This window comes from Anser brachyrhynchus (assembly GCF_964034855.1).
Source record: "Anser brachyrhynchus genome assembly, chromosome: 3".
In the NCBI taxonomy this organism is placed as follows: Eukaryota; Metazoa; Chordata; class Aves; order Anseriformes; family Anatidae; genus Anser; species Anser brachyrhynchus.
In genome coordinates, this window is record NC_137696.1 from 46,611,411 (window position 1) to 46,628,473 (window position 17,063).

The 17,063-nt window shown below is 42.0% G+C and overlaps 1 long non-coding RNA gene across 1 annotated transcript; it reads right to left on the reverse strand.

Annotated features, from left to right (window-relative positions):
• Positions 1-235: 235 nt before the first annotated feature.
• LOC308192643 lies at positions 236-15,589 on the reverse strand. Its single transcript, XR_013948961.1, has 3 exons — positions 12,725-15,589; positions 4,435-4,581; positions 236-1,822 (listed from the first exon to the last, which is right to left on the reverse strand). It is a non-coding gene; the product is annotated as an uncharacterized lncRNA (long non-coding RNA).
• Positions 15,590-17,063: the final 1,474 nt, after the last annotated feature.

A 17,063-nucleotide genomic window follows, 5' to 3' on the forward strand; every position in this document is an offset into this window, starting at 1 on the left:
CTGTGACATTGCTAGTTCACAAGAAGTTCAGGCTGACGTTTCTAATCTTGAACTAATAACAACAAAATTGTAGCTGTCTTTTGATAGAAGGCAAGCAGGATCTTTTTTGGCATTCACTTTCTGTGACTGATGACTTGGTGGCTGGAGGGAAGACCCCTCTCCCCCAGCTCTGAAGAACAACTTGCCTCTCTCTTTTTTTTTTTCTTTTTTTTTTTTTTCTTTTTTTTTCTTTTTTTTTTTTTCTTTTTTTTTCTTTTTTTTTTCTTTTTTTTTTTTTTTTTTTTTTTTTTTTCCCTGGAGAGGGCAGGAGACATTTTTACACTTCTATGATTCTCTCCGCTATGGTTTCCAGGGCCCCAATCCAGCAAGTAATGATAGGAGAGCAAAAATGATTAATGAGGCAAATTCTTCCTTTTTACGTCACAATGAAGTTCTGGATTTAGGCAGGTTTCTATAGTAACAATAAAGTCTTCAGAGGAATTTGTTGGTTTATCTCCTGGATTAATTCTATTGAGTCTCAGAATATTTGGAATTTAAAGCATCTTTCTGTTCCATGGAAAATAGAGTGTTGTTTCCTCATAAAGGAAACCAAGATTAAAGAACATTTTGAATGACATTTAATACTACTAAACCAGGACATTTTTACAGTTCTGTAATGCCAACAGCACCTCAAACCAATCAACTGTCTCAAAATAGCCAATCATGAGAGGAATAGCTCTGAAATATGCCTATAAGAACGGGGGGAGGGATCAGTCTTTTTCGTTTGGTAACGTTTCATGACAAGAAAAAAAATAAATAGTGCTTTTTCTAAAAAGCAGCCACATTAGTTCGTAACTAAACCAATCTATGCCTTCCATAATAGCATATAGTATCTTTTTCATAGGATGCAGGTTTTGACAATCACTTTTCTTGTTTGCAGTTGCATTCATACAGGCATTTAGGAACATGTATTTTTATGTCAACGTGATATACAAACTGCCTGAATTTCCAGGAACACTTCGACATTCTTTTACATTGCCCTGACAACAGAAAATCACACCATATAGTTCCTTCATGCTGGCTGCTTTCAAGGGGTCCTCCACACTTTCAGAAAGGATCAACGTATTTCAGAATCAGTCTCTGCATTGTGCTGATTTATCTGTCTGTCTGTCTATCTATCTATCTATTTATATTTTCTGTGGAGCAGAGGGGTAATTATTTCTATTTATTACACTTAAAATATATATATATTTATTTTTCTGATAATGAGCTCCATGCCTTTTCTACCTGTCTTAAGATATCTTCAGGGAAAAGGGCATTAAACCACCTTACTTCTAGGCAAGCTGCATGCTAAGACTTCCTCCACTACTTTGACTATAAACATCAAGGCTCAGTGCAGTTTACCTACATAAATGTATGAGTTTGACCTATGGGACATGCTGGACACCTTGCAGGGCTGTGCTGTGGACAAGGTCTGGTATACATCCTACCCTTTGGACTGGCCCTGAGAACACTAATTGCTGCTTTCTGTAGCAATGTTTCCATGCACCTCAAAGCTGCAAGACCAGGCCAAGGCTTCATGCTACACATGTGCATTTTGTGCAAACAGACTGCACTGGCCACAGGGGAGAGCTTGTCAGCTGACAGGAGGCAAGGAGAGGCACGTAAAGACATTACAGAGGATGTACTGAATTCACCTGGGATAAGAGAGTTCTCCTTATTACCTGTGACCCAGCATGCTGCCAAGTGAGCAGCAGAGCTCCGGTGGATGTGCTGTGTGCTGCTGTGGGACCTTGTGCCCACTCTCCAGGTAGCTCTGGGGCTGTTGTGCCATCTTCTGCTCCTGCAGATAGAGCAAAGGTCTATTTTTTATTTTTATTTTTCAATTTGAAAAGAAATGTGGTCAAAACTGTTGCATAAAATCTAGAAATAAACATTACTAAAAGACCAAATGGAATATTAACGCCTCTCCCATCCTTTTCGTTATTACTAATGAAGAATGTTATACTTGCAGAGAAACACAAAGCAGCCAGAAAGGTGTGGTTTCTGAATACAGATAGCAAGCAGCAATGCCTGAACACAAACAGACCCTGAACAATGTGCAAGGAGCCTCTGCAAGGACAATATACTCTATGATTCTCTGCGTTTTTGTATGTTCACTTAGGATCTGACAACAGCATCGATTTGGGCGAGTGAAAACTGTCACAATGAGCATTAAGAAACCAGTAACCTGTGGAAATTAAAAAAAAAAAAAGTAGTTATGTGCACCTGTGGATATGACAGATGTCAATGTCATGGCTCATGCACATGGAGCCAATATCTCTGCAGGGGTGATTTTGTAGCCATACAAAGATGGAAATAACCTTGCACGAGAGAACATGGAGCTATCTGTGTGCACTGTATTTGTCCTGGTTTGAAGTATTTTCACCATAGAGTTAAATATTTTCTCTGAAGATAACCTTCAGAGACTGCCAACCACTGTTAAGTCACTTCACAGAAAACAGAATTTCTACCACAATTTTTATTACTACTTCCAAATATGCCAGATTATTTTATTGTTCAAATTATATCAAATTGTTTCTAAGCTGGGAATGTGCAAGATTTCAATCTATTATACTGTTTTCTTCCTTTCTATATACATACTTCTGATATTTGAGCCCAGATCCATAACGATTATAAACTGGTATGAAGACTGGAGACCAGTTGAAAACTGCTATGAATACTGAAGCCTACTGTGTCCACCTGTTTATTCACTGAGTTTGAACACTATATTGGAAGACTTCAGATTTTCCAGCTTCAGCATCTTTTATGTCAGAATCTATAAAATAGGCTAAAGAATTACATTTATCCTCAGCGTTTTTACTGAACTGGAACACATGAAATTTCCTAGAAGAGAGGCACTGTAGAACTTGTGTGCTAGTTTTACATATGTGGGAAATGTCACTATAGCTATATTTTACTTTGGAGAATAAAAGCAAATTGGAGAAGTTGAGGGACAACTTCACAGTGACTGTGCATAATAAGGCATTCCTATTGGTATGGATGGAAAGCTGAAGGATCTGGGAAAGAGGTAGAGATCAAATTTCTTCTTAAGAAAACAGTCTGTTTTTATTAAGGCTGTTATTTGCTTTTATTTGTGTTCCTAAGAGCATTTAAGCATTCCCTGTTCAATACACGTTCTCTATCTTATCTGTCAAATTCTCCTTATTGCCTAAAACAGAACCTGTGCTCTCCAAATGTATTGCTTGTAACTGGGTGCTCATTATACCTGTTAAAATATCTGTACACATTCCCATGAGATGAATCAGAAACACTGTGAGCAGTAAAAATGTTTTTTTATGCAGTGGTCTTACTTCTGTTTAGACCAAATGCTGGCTCCTTCAGAAAAAGAGACTCCTGCTTTTCAGTGCTTTTTTTCTTCTGCAGGTCCCTTTGCAACTTGCTTTGTGAAAAGTTTTTACTTTTTTTTTTTTTTTTTTTTTTTGCCTCAAGACCATTCTGTCTGACTGTTGGATCAAGCAAATGCTTTGGAAAAGTATCCCAGCTGCTTTCTGAAGAGGGAACATCCTGACCCACCTTATTGTGAAATCTGTTGGGATCTGGGTTTGAGTCTGGTTCTATCTGGCTGAATTCTCACCTGTCTCTGAGGGAGCAGCAAGCTAAGCTGTCCTGTCTATTTTAAGGCATAAGAAAGTAAAATGCTGAGTTTTTTTAAGCCATGAAGCAATCCAATTCCAAAATATATGAACAGCTCAGGGGGTTCTCACTGCCAACATCACATGCAAAGTAAAGGACTATGCTGCCTTTCAGTTAGCTGTGTCATTTTAATATAACTCTTCCTTGTCACAAGACTTTTTATGAAAACAACCCTTTATTCAAATAGCATTATCTGAGGGAGGATGAAGTTAAAGAGCTGTGACAGACTGAAGTCAGAAAAAAAAGGATGTCATATTATCAAAAGGAGCCTTGTGTGACTCATTCAGTTATTGTGCCTGTATAAGCCCATACTTGCAGCACGTTTTCATTGATTTTCATCATATAAAAATAATACTTAATTTTGAGTGTAATGTATAATGACAGAAAGATATTTAAAAGTATAATTGTAACCATCTGCCTATAGTACAGGATATTATACCCAAATGCATTTTATTGCAGTGGCAGGATTTTGGAGTCACAGTAAATCCTCCAAATAAGAAACAGAATAGATGAAGCAGTTGACTTGCATATCCCAAACAGTGCAGATTTCATTTTTTGATTAAGCACAATTTACCTCATTTTTCAGACTACTTACGTGGCAGTGACTGTTCAGTATAAGAAGGTGAGAAATTGCACCTAAAATGATTATATACCAGAGAGTGTAGAAGAATAGAGGGTTGCAAAGGGAAAGAGCTAAGAAATCAAGAAGTAGGAGAATTAATATTGCCCATGCAGCCTTACTGCAATTTGCTTACACACATGGTTTATTGTGGGCTGTGGCATGTGTTCACAGCTAGGGCTCCGCATGGGACCTTCCTCGTTCCGATCAGATGGAGCTGCTCAAGGAGTCGACTGAGGCTGTGTGAGCAAAAGGACTAGAAACACCTCCTGTGCTTGCCGTGGGATCTGGAAAGCACACAGAGGATGAGTCAGGATGAGCTCATGATCAGGGCAGATTAATGCTGCCCGGGATACAATTTCCCTGTCACTGCCTCTGCCACGGACAGCTCTGTGACATGGCACGAGACACCTCATGTAACTGTGTGCACTGACAGGCTGTGTTTGATACAGTCCAGGGGCTGGCTGGCCCCGGTGCTGAGCTGCAGGTGCTGCCAGCAAGGCACCCATGGCTCTGAGCACTCACAATCAGGCAGGCTCGTTGTGCCAATCCCATGCTCCTTGGATCTGGACACCGTTTTAGAGTCGTGTGCAATAATGCTGAGGTCCCTCTGTACTCAGGATTCCCCTTAACCATGCTTTGTCAGGCTAATATTACAAACCCAAAGACCACAGAGCCTATAGGTTAGTGCTCTCCAATACCACAAAACCATGAATTTCAACTTTGATGGCACTGATGTGTGCAGTATGGAGGAGCTGCTATAGCTGCCAGCTATTTTTTTTTTCCCAAACAACACAGTGTCTTTTTAATCTAGCCTGGGACCTGCAGCAGAATGAAAGCTACCCTTAGGGGTAGCCCTTACTTCATTTGCTTCAGCTGTTTTCCAGCACCAGCAGCCTCTGTGCTATTAGGAAAACACATCCAGATAGCATTACTGTTGCACGTCAAACACAGAAATACAGGAAAAATTTGCATTGTGACAGGCTGTGACACTGTAATATGGACATGTCACCTACAGATGCCTTAATGAAGTCTTTATATAAATGATACTTTGGGGGAAGATACGGGGGCTGTGCAATAACAAATTGCTCCCAGGTTTTCAAGCTACAAGATCTGTAGCGCTCACCTGGCAAACTCAAGCCAGGCACTATTTTTTCTTGTAAGACCATCTGATGCCTACAAACTCTGCTCCAAGCTCCACTGGCTGCAGCGGGCTTCAAGACACATTAACAGCACAGAGGGGAAGAAAGGTGGGTTTACATAAACTGTGAGTCAAACAGCTGTCTAGATAATGACCAATTAATTACACTCAAAGCTTTTTGGTTAGCATTCACCTGAATCAGAGGGAAAAGATTATGACTGCATATATAGCTTTTTTTAGTGCTGCTTTCTCATAAGCCTTTTTGAGATTGCGCTTTGTCTAGCTTTCCAGAATGCAATCCTTCCTATTTCCAAGACCAGTGAGTATTTTTAACCAGCGGGAGGTAACGTCCTTATTTTAAGGACAAAACAACGGAGGGAGACGTGAAAGCTGACTAAGAACCTGGTTAAACAGACAGATTGGAGCTCACAGTTCCTTACTTATATTTGTTTCTTTGGACCCAAGTACTTAATGTGAACACTGTCATTCTTTAATTCAGAATTTATATAAACAAAAAATTAAATGCTAAATGCAAGCAACAAAAATATTGAAGAATCCAAGATGACATTACTGGTCATTTCTTGCAGAGTGTTAAATATGTATGATACTAATAGAAATCTTTACATTTGGCCAACTTTCAGTAAACTTTTGTTTTGGAAAGTACAAATTCACCAAGCAACCACTTCCAGGAATCGTGTTGCAAACCACTCATGCTCCTAGTAATTCACGTGCAATAAAAGTTGTTACCTCTTCAAGCTTATTCAGTGCCATGGCTGTTCGTCCAGTGAGTGTCTGATAATCCTGAGAGAAAAGAGCTGCAACATAACCAGATGAAGAGCAACAGCAAAACTCAGACCCCCTAAAATATATACAAGAGTACTCTCGTGTGACTTCTATTCCAAAATATTTTCCTCTCTCATGCAGATAAACCACAGAATTTGTGTGTGTGTGTGTGTGTGTTTTCCTTGAACCTCCCAACCACTCAAGACTGCGCCCAGTGCAGTCTCTTCAGCGTTTTTCACACAGCAGTTGGGACTGAAAACACTGGTCCAGCACCCATTGCTGAGCCAGAGCCTCGTGTGCTCTGAGCTCTAAATCTGCCAGCCAAAGGTAGGACGGGCTGGGGGACAAGAAGCTGTTTGCAGCCAGGAATCAGAGGAGCCCTCCCATCCTGAACTCAGCCATTTCCCCTCGTCAAGGTACTGAAAAGTAAGCAGAGATTAAGGCAGGTTTCCCTGACCAAGTGCTGTCACTAGGTCCCATATTGCCCACCTGTACAGAAGTTCTCACTGCAACAAGAATTTCATTTCTCTGGGTGTCCTGTCACTACCTACCTATCTGGAGCACCCCACCTTTTTCTGGGGTGATCTTCCCTGTTACCTACATTGTGGGCTGGGAGGGAGGAGATACCTCTTATCATATGGGACCTTCAACACAACGTAGGGACCCTACTGCTGCAAATTTATGCACAAGACTGTACAGTGCACCACTAGTTTTGACTCAAGGGGACAGCTCTTTCTGGATGCACCCACTACATTACCCACACTCCTGCAATTTGATCTGCCAAACACAAAGTGCCCGTTGCTGACAATCTGTAGTTCATCTGGGGCAGCAAGCAAAAGATCACAGTCACCACACAGAGAGCCTTTGCATAGATGGCAGCTGCAACAGTGCCAGGGCAAGCTCTGCAGGGAGTATGAGAAAAGCAATTTTGACCTTTATGGAAGTGCTGGCAAAAAAAAATTTAAAAAAATCCCAGAAGACACACAGACAGTAACCGGCATAACACTGCGTGTTCCAATGCTACATCAAAATATTGCTTCAGCTCATCAAGAGAGAAATACCTCGGCTGTTCTACAAGAGCACTGTATTGGCAGCTCCGGCAACACCCGCAGCATCACACTTAACAGAGATGCGCTAAGCCTGAGGCAATGCTGAGGTACAGGCATGTCGCTTTGCCATGCATCGATGGGGGAAAATACAGCAGCACGGGGTTTGCCGGGAAGCTTTGATCAGATGTGCCAGTGGACGTGTTCACTAAGAGTCCAGCCGCTAGGCTTTTAGCTACTTGCTGGCCCCCAGTTCGGGCGTAACATCTAGTGGGACAAGATTTCACAGGGCTTACCAGCAGGTGGACTTCACTCAGTTGTTAAGGTTTTTCTGCAAGACATCACAGAGACATCTGGAGTTACTTTACACATGGCCTGAGCTCTTCTGCAAAATAGTTCAAGACTAATATATCCAGGTATATCTGAGATAACATTTTACTCCCTCTCAGTTTTTAGTTAAGCTAGAGGGGAGAGCAGCACAAAGGAGGCTGAGGAGGTGAAACAAGGTAGGCCACCAGGACTGCCTTTGGATGAAAGGAAAAGGAGGTTTGAGCCAATTTGAACAGAATTGCTTTATCTGAACTGTATTTATTTGTGCTTTGTAGATGTTAATACAATGTAGAAGACATCCTCAAAAGCTCGTAGAAATCATTGCACACAGATACTTTTATGAAGCCATTACCCTCTCAAAGCAACTCCTATTAGTATTACTGAGCGATCCAAGCTGATATCATGAGATGTCACAGACACATTAAAATTTGCAAATGAAAACCATCGCTTCTAGTAAAAGAAGTACTTTTACAGAGCTGCCCAGCAAATTTAGACAAAGTTTAGTGTTTTCAGGCCTGCCCTGAGATCACAAGAAGTAAGAATAGTCACCATTTTTAAAGCAATTGCAGCTTTCATGAGCTAGGTGCAATTTTCAGAGCAATCATGTCAATTCTGCAGATAATCATTGTGCAAGTTAAGAATATAAATTGTGTGACATAAAAGAAAGAGAAAAAGCTGATTCCTATTGAGTTCCCATAATTGCAAATGAAAGACAGCAAGAAACATCAGGGAGTCACTTTTCACAGAAGCAGAAATAGCAGGGGCTTAATTAGCATTGGATCATATGTATCAGCCTGAAAATGTGTAATGAATAGCTGGCACCTTCAGGTGAGACAAGGCTGATAATCTGCTCTATTCTTTCAGAAAACATTTATGTACAGAGAGAAATGATCCCTGCCACAAGTAGTCATGCTGACTGCTGTAAACCTGCTAAAAGGATAAACCTGAGACTAAAACACCTCAAAATGATCCTAAAAATGTATATGTAACAAGACCATAGTTTGTACGTGAAAGAAAACAGAACTTTCTGCCAGACCCATCAGATATGAACAGTCTACATTCAATGAAAAGAACCTATAGCAATCTTTTGAGTTGCTTGGATTTATTCTCTTGCATATGAGTAGGATGAAGTAAGTGTCATGTGGACGATCTGTACTGGTACATTTTTGGAACAACTTTCCAGAGCTGTGTAAAGTTACTTACATTTTTGCACCAAGATCACAGAAAAGAGCATGAAGTTTGAACACTGTATAGGGAAGCTGGTGGTGTCAGGGAGACTAAAAATATATATGTACTCCTGTTTTCAGGCAAAAGAGACAGCAGATAGGGAACGTGTTTGCATTAATTCTTCAATCCAGATGTTATAGAACTTACCAGCACATCTCTGTAGGGGACTTTTCAGCCCTCGCTCTGCAGACCTGGCTGCACAGACCGAACTTTAATAACTGTTCCCTCTTGAATTAAAGACTTCTTTTTTTGTCTTGCTCTGCCACAGTTCCAGTATCTGACAGAGGAGTATTTCCTACAATTTCCCCCTCTCCTTGCTTTCCCTGTGTAGTTGCAGCTCCTGCTGCACAAACAGGCCAGCCAGGTACAGCTGCATCTACTGTTTGTCATCCAGTTTGCTCACAAACCGATCTGCTTGTTTTTCCCTACCATCACGGGAAATAATCCTTCATCTTCCAGCCTATCATGGGAAATTATCCTGCATTTACCAGTCTGCTTGCTCCCGCAGCACAGCAGAATGTAGCACTGAGCTCTGCTTCTTCCTTCCTTGTTCCTGCAAGAGCTTATTTAGAGAATTAGGCAGAAAATACTACCAGAGTGTTTAAAGTGAATGTTTCTTTTTATTATACTTTTCTCACTTTACTCTCATTTTTATGTTTGTTCCCTTTTGTTCCACACTGCAAACATTAATTCTACAGGGACCAAGGCTCAGTAGTTCATCACAGAAGAAGACAACAAAAAATGCAGATTTTCATCTTTATGTTGTTCCGTTTCCTACAGAACTCCAAAGCAGACTTTAAACAAGAGCTCTTAGTGACCCAAGAGGTTTCTGTGAAAAATCTTTACAGTTCATGGAGCTTACGAGTTCACTCGCCACTTTTCTATACCAGCATTTTCCCCTGCCTCAGATATGTCTTATAAATCCCTGAAACAGAGCTCTCCCCCAGGCTCTGCTTTCAAGAGGACAGGGAAACACCCCAGGCAGGGGGATTACAGCTCAGCTTTGTCCAGAACTGAATCTGACTTGTGACGTTTGAACAAGCCTGTAAATTAAATCACAGTCTTTAGGAGGCCCTGCTCTGAACTGGAGGATTAAATCATTTTTACAGTGGATGCCTCTGTTTACCTAATTCATAATGTCTCTAATTTAACAAGTTAATATTTCCTTGAACAATCATGAGATAAGAAAGAGGGTTTCAAAATTGCTTTTCATCTGTATGATTACACTTCAGGCTAAGTACAGAGGTTCTCTGAATTCAGACTGACCAGGGAATGCAGAGATGTGATAGGTTATCAGTAAAGTGCTGAAGATTTCTTTCTGATGTCTTTCCCTCCAAACACTCAACCCCCTCTCTTTTCCATATGCATGTGAACCATGATCAAGCAACCTCCTAACCTTCAAATGCAGTAAGCAAGTAGATTAAATTTGATATCCTTTCCCTCTAGTTTTGAAATATTTCTTGCATTCATTTGCATAAAGCACACAGAGAGAAAGTATTAGCCCTAGAGCAGGTCATTAGAGTCCCGCAGAGGTGGTATCATTGTCCTCTACAGAAACAACACGCTGTTTCTGCTCGTGTGATATTCCCCTGCTTATAGGCCCTTTGACACAATGCCAGGAAGATTCCTTATTGTCACAAAGAGGTGCTTGAATAGTGCCCCAGCGGGCGTCAGAGCAACATACAGGCTGATTGCCTTTCACTCACAAAACACAAACCTCTTAATTAACCAGACCTCAGTCCCTCTTTTTGTCCTTAATATTGACAATAGACTATTTTTAAAATTAAATACTGTTTACAGAAGAAGAGACAGGACCTTATCTGCACCTGTCAGTTTAATATCTGGCCTAAATACTCCCTCTGTCCATATTTCCATAATGCAATTATCTTTAAAAGCAATGACATTTTATATACATATATATGTGTGTGTGTTGATAGATGTGTTTATATATGCTAGATATGTACTTGCATGCATATTAATGTGAAATAAATCCTCTCTTTTCAGGTAGAAAAAATTATTTAAAAATCTTTATCAACAGAGCTGTTTTTGTCATGTTTCTCCCCCTCTTGGTTTCCCTTAAGCACGTTTGCCTTTTGAGCACTAGCACTGAGCTTCTCTAATTTATGCCAGAACCACATTCTGTTCCTCCACGGAGGTGTGCTGCGATCATGCCGTGCTCATAGGTAGCTTCAGGAACTAATAATTAAACTAGAAACATTTTCGCAGATAATTCTATCTTGCAGACACAGACAAATCCTGAGCCAGTGGCAATACCTTGTTTGGAAAATTGTGATATTTGGAGACTTGACAGATATTTTGCCCTACAGCAGGTGTCTTCAGACTTGAAGTTGCCCATAGTACTGCAGGTTCCTTTCTGCACAAGAAGAGCTCTTGCTGAGGTCCCTCCCATGGTCTGGGCACGGTGGCAGGCTCCCTGGCAGCAGCTCACACCACTGAGCCCGAGATGCCCTATGTCTCCCCTTCCAATCTGTCAGTAATTACAGCAGGTAACAGCACACCCTGTGCCTAGCGCCTGCCCCGTCTGCCTTCTGCCGGTCAGTGATGCACTGGAGGCACCTTCCTTCCCTTTTTAGCTTGGTGAGTGTATATTAGAAAAAAGAAATCCCAACTCCTCAACAGATTCAGATTTAGGTCCAACTGCAGATGACAGAAAGCGCAGCATGCTAAGACTTGATGACAATTATTTGCATGCAATTTTTCTGGATTTCTTTTTTCCGTATCAGTGGGAAGGAGACTTAGGCAAGAATTTCCACATATTATTATACAGAACAACTTGTTTATCGGAATTTGTTATTCAAAATCTTCATTAGAGACTCAACAGCTCATTCAGACTTCTGAAAACCACAAGTGGTCTGAAGCTCGGGCTACTTTCTCACTTGAGGCACTTGAAACCTTATTTATGTGACATACATAATGAAGTTTGCAATGGAAACTCTGCAGTCCTGGAAGATCTTCCTTTCGAAAGCTAATGGGATTTATAAATTCTATTTCCGTGCGTCACTTTTATACACTATATACACAAGCACAGTTTCTTCCTATTTATTTCTGGCTTTTTACATCAGCTGAATGTTTTCACCTCCATTTTGTTCTGGTAGGGGAACTCTGTGTCTCTCAGGTAGATGAAACTGACCTGTGAGTATTAAAATAAGGCACTGGGATACATGACCTGAAGGGCAGGGAGCCTGTGATGGTGAAACCAGGACAGGACCAGCCTGGAGATAACTGTCCAGTGATTTTTAGGGCAATCAGCAAGCATACAGCCATCACTATGACAAGAATCATCCTCTTGAAGTTAAAACTTAAAGGGATCAGACTTGACCGGTGAAAAGCAACAGGTAAGAGCATCTGAAAGCCTCAGCCTGTCAATCACATGAAGACAAAAACGCATCTATGTAAGAAAATGGGTGCAGCACTTGGACTAAGTGAAGGTGGGCACACACCTTCCCTCCAGTGTGGTGAGGACAGCATAACTACTTTGTTTATAAATAAGTAAAAACATCACACAATTTTTTTTGAGTCAGAATATGGTAGGAATGGAGGCTGCAATTGCTATCTGCCATATCGCCCCTGCATTATTCAGAAAAGCACCAGGAGAACTTCATTTTTGAATTTGGGTTAAACAAAGTGGCTGGTTTTGAACAAATGACAAAAACATAAATGGGATTAAAAACACAATATTGTTTCAGAAGTGGTTACTTTTTAAAAATGCATTTAAAATACAAAACAAAACCCTGTGATTATTTCTTTAAAAGATGTGGTTAATTTCAAAACTGTCCTAATATATGATAACAATGTATGTGGAAAAACATAATTATAAACTTGCCCTCGTGGTGGTGTTACGTTTGATACCAAACAGTCCTGTGAGGAGCCCAGAAACCTCACCTCTTCGTTTCAGCTCCAAGTGCTGTTTGGTGGTGGTTGTTGTCGATCAGTCATCAGTCCAGAAGGATGAACCCCAGTTCATGGTTACTCCAGCCCAGGTGGCGGGCAGAAGATGACGACCCATTATATGACAGTCTACTTTTTGTGAAGCTGACCATACAGAGGAGGTAAGTGGTAAATAGGAGGCAGTATAAACAGACCAGACCCACATCCAGCTCTTCTTTGCCCCTTCTCTAACACCCCTTCTGTCGACCATGTCCTGTCATTCAAATGCTGTGCTTTCCCACACTGAAAGCAGTTTCCAAAATCCTGTTAGGCTGTTGTTTCAGCTGTATCACTATTATAAACAGCCTTCCTTTTAACCATCATGCCAAATAAATAGCCTATTTCACAGCATTTGCAGTGCAGATGCAGTTTGGTCTCACAATCCTAGGGTAAATGCCATAAATTTCAGACGGGCCATCTCCTGGCATGTCAGCCATGTACCTTTGCACAGAATTTCTGCCAAACACGCTCGTGACAAATCTGTTTTCTCCTTCCCTTTTCTTGGATTATGAGCATAATAAAACACACCCTATGACGTTAATGGTCTTGTAATGTTGATTGAACAATTCGGATGCTAGGAGACACACAACTGAGGTCATTTGTTCAAACAATGTATTGAATTACAGGATCCTTTTTGCTTTTTGTTTTGCTTTTCTCTACAGGACCCATTCGTACACTGAATGAAGCAGGAGCTCGCTTAGTACAGCTCTCCAATGTTTTACCTCACCTTCATTGCCTTGTCTAACCACACTATATTTCTCTTCTTTCACGATGAAGGAACTGTTGCTTCTTCTGCATTTTTGTGTGCACATGCACTATAAGGTCTGAATACATAATAAACAGGTGTATGCTTTCTGTCCCTGCAATCTGGTGTTGGTGGACTTTTTACTTTCTCTCCCTTTTTACGGATGGAGGATCAAGAGAAAGGAATTGAAATATCAGACCATCCATTTACTGCATGACTAGCTTCAGGCAGGCAGGTAATCTCCTTTGATAGCACTTACATTATACGTACTTGTAATCTTTGATAATTCTATAATTCTACAACAATAGATATTCTGGGCATATGGTGACACTTGAACTAACTCAGGCATTTGAGGCTAACTAGTAGGGCTGGGAGAGTCACAAAGGATTTCACCTTATTTACATTATTTGCACTATGATTTGAAGTATTTACGTTGTACAAGTGAGCTCCATCTCCCTCATAGCCCAGCAGTACATCATCTAGGCAAGGTCTTCAGGTCTGAGGCCCAATTCCTAGCTATTTAGGTTGTATGTTTGAGTGTTGTGTCCTTTTGAAAGTCTTACAACTGGAATCCAGGGGTATAAATTAAAGGATTTGTCTGCACAGCAAAATGAGGGGTGTCAGCTTTTGCATGGACAAAGCAGCATGACTAATACCATCGGTGAATGAGGCCCAGGGGAGGCCTTGCAATGTGCCACCCTGGGGAAGGACCCAGGTGAACATGGACATATGCATGTATGCTCACTAGCTGTGACACATGCATGTAGACAAACCTTTTTATTTATAGTTCTGTTGATGGCTCGCAAGAGCAAATATGCCACATTCACTAAGTGGATGTGCATGCTAATTCTAACATAAGGCCACTCTGACAGCTCCTGAGAGCAGACGCAGCCTCGAAGCAGTGATACAGGTAGGAGCACAGTATGGGGAGGAACAGCTCTCAGGCAGCTGTTTGCCTGATGCCAGAGTTTCACTGCCAGAGCTCCCTCTCAGAGACTCAGAACATGTGTTTTGCAAGATCTCCCCCTCAAAACTGCATCTTCCCACGAGGGAAAGCAACACTATTTATGGATTTTATTCCAGAATTTGCCACCAGCAGCGTAAATTCTACAGAATGACTGTCTTTCTTTGTATCGGTTACAAATGGTCAAACCAATGCCCCTTCTCTATGTGTCTGACTTATCCTTTGTGGCCCCCATGGGCACCGCCTCCACTCCTTTTCCCCTTGGTGCCCTATCCTGCCCAATCCTTCTTCCCTCCTGCTCCCACAGCCACACGCTCAGCTTCTGCATCATCTAGAGGCTCTGCCCTGCTGGATGCTCCCGCAGGACCTCACCCTGGCTCTGCCAGCATTTCGTGCAGTACTTGAGCCTAAACACATTAGGAAGTAAATCAGCATTTTGAGTTGCCACAGATTTGGGCAGAAAGTCAAGAGAGAGTGGTTTTTCTCGTAGCCAGGACTGAAAATCAAAACAATTGATTCTGCTGTGAACAGTCGGCAAGCGCCCAGGCAGTCTCACTGATGGTGCTAGGCACAATTGGTCTCGCAGCAAACATAGGCTGTGGAGACCAAGTAAGGCCACACAGGACACAAAATCAAATAACGCAAACACTGATATGTTGAAAACTTAGAGCTGATAGCGCATGAAAATGACATTTTCTTCTTCTGATGAAAACCAAATGTTTATTACAAAGTCTGATCTAGGTTTGAAGGCAAGTATTGTATAGTCAAAAAAAATTTACAAATGTGTGAAACCTTGGAGCCACTTGAAGTGCACCGTTCATGCCAACTGAACAGTTTGAGAGACACTGGCCTTATGCACATGAAATTCAGAACATTCTGATTAGTATTTCTTTGCCTGTTTTCCCTTCACTCAGTCTTATTTTTTGGTAGAACACAAACCAAAAGAAACAAACAGCTGTTTTCAACATTTCAGTGTTTTTGAAAGCAACAAGCCTGAACATAGCCAGAAGGGGTTTATGCTCTACAGACTGTAGGAGGAAGCATCAGCTGCTAAGGTATGTATACAGATGGCCAGCCCCAAACCAAGGCTGAATTCACAGGAAAACAGTGTGGAAACTAGCCAAATATTTGACGCTAGAAGGAGATAGCAGCCAGACAAACACACCTAGGAGTGCAATAATAAAGCAGAAACTGGAAAGGCTATCAGGTATTTCAAACAGTGAAAGAAAAGTATTGGGAACTCCCTTTAGGTGAAATTTCAAAAGATAGGGAGATTCTGTTTTACCAACTGCATCTAAGGTCAAATCAGAAAATCTGAGGCCAATGGGTAAAGATTAAAGGAAGCAGGTTATTTATTTGGTAAAGAAAAAGACATGAAAAGGAATTAGTACATAAAGCAACTCATGCAACTGGGGCTCTGTGGATTGCCCATCAAATATGCACGTACCTGATCAAGACAGCCTGGAGTGGGACAGCAAACCTGTTTTTCTAACCATACCATATACATCCAGCTTGCTTCCCTACACAGAAGAGTCCTGAGGGAGTCCTTGAGTGCTGGGCTGGAAGGGAATGGAAGATGCGCTCAGCACCACTTTAACATCAGTGATCCTACCCAATCTTCCTAACGTACACACAACTTCATTAAAATGAGAAAAAGAAAAAATACTTTTTGCAAGAAGTGTTTAGAAGTAGTTTGTGTTATTGCAGACCATTGGCCTAATCCTCTTTACACTCTTCCATCACGCCGTACTTTGCAGCAGCCTTTTTCTGAGCATAGCTGAGGGCAACGCCAGTGCTCCAGCAACACTGTGGCATTCTGGCAGTGCTCTGTCCCACTTGTTTTTCTTCACTGCCCTACTACATGGGGAAGGTTGCCAAAACTGGGCACCTCCCAGAGGGCAGTCTTCCTCAGCGAAGCGGGGCGCATGTCAGCCTGTGCTGTGTGCTCCTTCTGCAGTCCCTCCGTGAACCTGGTGTTGCGCTCCACCTCATCCTGTCCCCAGTTTCCCTGGGCAGCTGACCACAAATCCGGCCTTGGCCATGAAGACAGACCCTAGGGGTGCAGGCAACAACCGGCCTTTAGCCCAGGAGGGGGTAACTTAATTTGCCCATGCAAAAAGTTAGCGAGAGAGAGAGAGAGAGAGAGAGAGAGCATCAGCTGGGTGGCATAAAGAGCATGGCTGCATTATTAGCTGGCAGCCAGTGAGGGTCAACTCCAAGGCAAAAGCTCCGACCGGCTGCAGGCCCTCAGTGCTACCACCTCCCAGTCCAGCCATGGGAAGGATACTTTGACAAATCATACACACAGAAGCTGCAATTCCACGTGTCTTGGGCAATTTCCTCAGTTAAATTGCACTTGACAGTGGAAAAAAAAAAGAAGAAAACCAGCCCCTTGATGTGCACTTGCAGAGAGCGCTGCGGCTCCTTGGCTGGGTTTGCCTGGTGCGAGGCGCCCCCAGGGCCTCCGGGCCTGGTGGGCAGAGAGGGGAGCCATGGCTTCTCCAGGCACCCGCTGCAGGCCGCTGGGGGCCTGAAACAGTGGCCACAGGTCCCCAAACCCCTACTCCCACCCAGGGCACCTCCAA